Source organism: Arachis stenosperma, chromosome 5, assembly GCF_014773155.1.
Source record: "Arachis stenosperma cultivar V10309 chromosome 5, arast.V10309.gnm1.PFL2, whole genome shotgun sequence".
Classification (NCBI taxonomy): domain Eukaryota; kingdom Viridiplantae; phylum Streptophyta; class Magnoliopsida; order Fabales; family Fabaceae; genus Arachis; species Arachis stenosperma.
The window spans coordinates 35046991-35051047 of NC_080381.1; the positions used below are offsets into that span (position 1 = coordinate 35046991).

At 40.4% G+C, this 4057-nt stretch overlaps 1 non-coding gene across 1 annotated transcript; it reads right to left on the reverse strand.

Annotated features, from left to right (window-relative positions):
* Positions 1–723: 723 nt before the first annotated feature.
* Positions 724–831, reverse strand: LOC130983927 (small nucleolar RNA R71). The gene has a single exon (XR_009087894.1). It is a non-coding gene; the product is annotated as a small nucleolar RNA R71 (small nucleolar RNA).
* Between the last annotated feature and the right edge of the window lie 3226 nt (positions 832–4057).

The following is a 4057-nucleotide window of genomic DNA, read 5'->3' on the forward strand; positions in this document are numbered from 1 at the left end:
TATTTTTCTATTTAAACACTAACATTCCTCCTCCATTGTCAATTTTAACTCCATCTCTCTTTGTGTGTTCAAAATTTTACCTACCTCCTTCTTCTATTCTTATTTACCTCTAACACCTCAAGGAATCTCTATACTGTGACATAGAGGATTCCATATTTTCTTTGTTTTCTTCTCTTTCATATGAACAGGAACAAAGATAAAGGCATACTTGTTGAAGCTGATCCTGAACCTGAAAGGACTCTGAAGAAGAAGCTAAGAGCAACTAAAGCACAAAACTCTGAAGAAGACCTCACTGAAATTTTCGAAAAGGAAGCAGCAAAAGAGACAATTATGGTCGAACCAAACAACAATGCAAGGAAGATGCTTGGTGATTTTACTACACCAACTTCCAACTTCTATGGAAGAAGCATCTCAATCCCTGCCATAGGAGCAAACAATTTTGAGCTAAAGTCTCAATTAGTTTCTCTCCTGCAACAAAATTGTAAGTTTCATGGACTTCCATCAGAAGACCCTTATCAGTTTTTAACTGAGTTCTTGTAGATCTGTGATACTGTTAAGATCAATACAGTTGATCCTGAGGTCTACAAGCTTATGCTTTTCCCTTTTACTATAAGAGACAGAGCTAGAACATGGTTGGACTCACAACCTAGAGATAACATGGACTCTTGGGATAAGCTGGTCACGGCTTTCTTAGCCAAGTTCTTTCCTCCTCAAAAGCTGAGCAAGCTTAGAGTGGATGTTCAGACCTTCATACAAAAAGATGGTGAGTCCCTCTATGAAGCTTGGGAAAGATACAAGCAACTGACCAAAAAGTGTCCTTCTGACATGCTTTCAGAATGGACCACATTAGATATATTCTATGATGGTCTGTCTGAATTTTCCAAGATGTCACTGGACCACTCTGCAGGTGGATCCATTCACCTAAAGAAAACGCCTGCAAAAGCTCAGGAACTTATTGAAATGGTTGCAAATAACCAGTTCATGTATACCTTAGAGAGGAATCCTGTGAGTAATGGGATGCCTCAAAAGAGAGGAGTTCTTAAAATTGATGCTCTGAATGCCATACTGGCTCAGAATAAAATATTGACCCAACAAGTCAATATGATCTCTTAAAGTCTGAATGGATTACAAAATGTATCCAACAGTACCAAAGAAGCATCTTCTGAAGAAGAAGCTTATGATCCTGAGAACCCTGCAATGGCAGAGGTGAATTACATGGGTGAAGCCTTTGGTAACGCCTATAATCCTTCATGAAAAAATCATCCAAATTTTTCATGGAATGATCAACAGAAGCAAGGCTTCAATAATAACAATGGTGGAAGAAACAGGTTTAGCAATAGCAAACCTTTCCCATCATCATCTCAGCAATAGACAGAGCATTCTGAGCAGAATCCTTCTAGCTTAGCAAACATAGTCTCTGATCTATCTAAAGCCACTCTTAATTTCATGACTGAAACAAGATCCTCCATTAGAAATTTGGAGGCATAAGTGGAATAGCTGAGTAAAAGGGTTTCTAAAACTTCTCCTAGCACTCTCCCAAACAATACAGAAGAGAATCCTAAAGGAGAGTGCAAGGCCATGGATATAATCAACATGGCCGAAACCTTATAGGAGGAGGAGGACGTGAATCCCAATGAGGAAGACCTCAGGGGATGTCCAAAGGTCAGTACGGAATTCTCTAATGAGGAACCAAAGGAATCTGAGGCTCATACAAAGACCATAGAGATTTCCTTGGACCTCCTTTTACCATTCATTAGCTCTGATGACTATTCATCTTCTGAAGAGGATGAAGACATTGTTGAAGGGCAAGTTGCCCAATATTTAGGAGCAATCATGAAGCTGAATGCCAAGCTATTTGGTAATGAGACTTGGGAGGAAGAGCCTCCCTTGCTCACCAATGAACTAAATACATTGGTTCAGCAACATTTACCTCAAAAGAAACAGGATCCTGGTAAATTCTTAATACCATGTACCATAGGCACCATGACCTTTGAAAAAGCTCTGTATGACCTGGGGTCTGGGATAAACATGATGCCCCTCTTTGCAATAGAGAGACTGGGAATCTATGAGGTACAGGCTGCCAAATTCTCATTGGAGATGGCAGATAAATCTATGAAAAAGGCTTATGGACTAGTAGAGGACGTATTAGTGAAGGTTGAATGCCTTTACTTCCCTACTGATTTCATAATCCTAGACACTAGGAGGGATGAGAATGAATCCATCATCCTTGGAAGACCCTTCCTAGTCATAGTAAGAGCTGTGATTGATGTTGACATAGGAGAGTTGATCCTTCATGTGACTGAAGAATGCCTTGTAGTAAAGACTCAAGGTTCTCCATCTGTAACCATGGAGAGTAAGCATGAAGAGTTTCTCCCAATACAGAGTCAAACAGAGCCCCCCACATTCAAACTCTAAGTTTGGTGTTGGGAGGCCATAGCCAAACTCTAAGTTTGGTGTTGAGAGATCTCAACCATACTCTGATCATCTGTGAGACTCCATGAGAGCTCACTGTCAAGCTATTGACATTAAAGAAGCGCTTATCGGGAGGCAACCCAATTTTATTTTAATTTTATCTATATTATTTTGTTTCCTTTTAGGTTGATGATCATGTGAAGTCATAAAGACAATTACAAAAATAAAGAAAAAATCAAAAACAGCATTGAAAACAGAACACCCTGGAGGAAAGACTTACTGGCGTTTAAACGCCAGTAAGGGTAGCAAAATGGGCGTTTAAACGCCTAATCTGGCACCTTTTTGGGCGTTTAAATGCTAGAATAGGGCACCAGACTGGCGTTTAAACGACAAAACAGGGTAATAAACTGGCGTTTAGATGCCAAAATAGGAAGGAAAGCTGGTGTTTAAACGCCAGAACAGGATAGCAGACTGGCGTTTAAATGCCAGAATTGCACCCTAAGGCATTGTGAATGCCCAATTGGAGCAGGGATGAAGAATTCCTTGACCCTTCAGGATGTGTGGACCCCACAGGATCCCCACCAACTTCAACTCACTCTCTCTCCTCTTCACACATTTCTACAACACTCTTTCCCAAATACCCTTCACCAATCACCTCCATATCTCTTCCCCAAATACCCTTCACCAATCACTTCCTTAACTCTTCCCCAAAAACCCCACGCACCTTCCAAATTCAAAACTATTTCCCTCCTAAACCCACCCAAACCATTCGGCCACTCTCCCTATAAATACCCCCTTCACCCCTTCATTTTCACACATCACAAACACTTTCTTCCCCCCTTGGCCGAACCCTATACACCCTCCATCTTCTCTATTTTCTTTTTTTTCTACATCTTTCTTTCTTCTTTTGCTCGAGGACGAGCAAATATTTTAAGTTTGGTGTGGTAAAAGCATTGCTTTTTTATTTTTTCATAACCATTTATGGCACCTAAGGCCAGAGAAACCTCTAGAAAGAGGAAAAGAAAGGCAACTGCCTCCACCTCTGAGTCATGGGAGATGGAGAGATTCATCTCAAGGGTCCATAGCTCAGTAATAGAGCATTTGATTGCACAACAAGAGCATGAGGAAGTCCCTCATCAAGAAATCCCTGAGATGCATCAAGGGATGCAATTTCCTCCACACAATTATTGGGAGCAACTCAACACTTCTTTGGAAAGCTTGAGTTACAACATGGACCAATTAAGGGTGGAACACCAAGAGCACTCCATCATTCTCCATGAGATTAGAGAAGATCAAAGAGCTATGAGGGAGGAGCAACAAAGGCAAGGAAGAGACATAGAGAAGCTCAAGAGCACCATTGGTTCTTCAAGAGGAGGAAGACGCCACCCTCACTAAGGTGGACTCATTCCTTAATCTCCTTGTCTATTTATTTTTCTGTTTTTTGGCTTTATGCTGTAGGATCTATCCATGTTTGTGTCTTCACTACATGATCATTAGTGTCTAGTGTCTATGTCTTAAAGATATGAATAACTCCATGAATCCTTCACCTTTCTTAAAATGAAAAATGTGCTTAATTACAAAAGAACAAGAAGTACTTGGATTTCAAATTTTATCTTGAAACTAGTTTAATTATTTTGATGTGGTG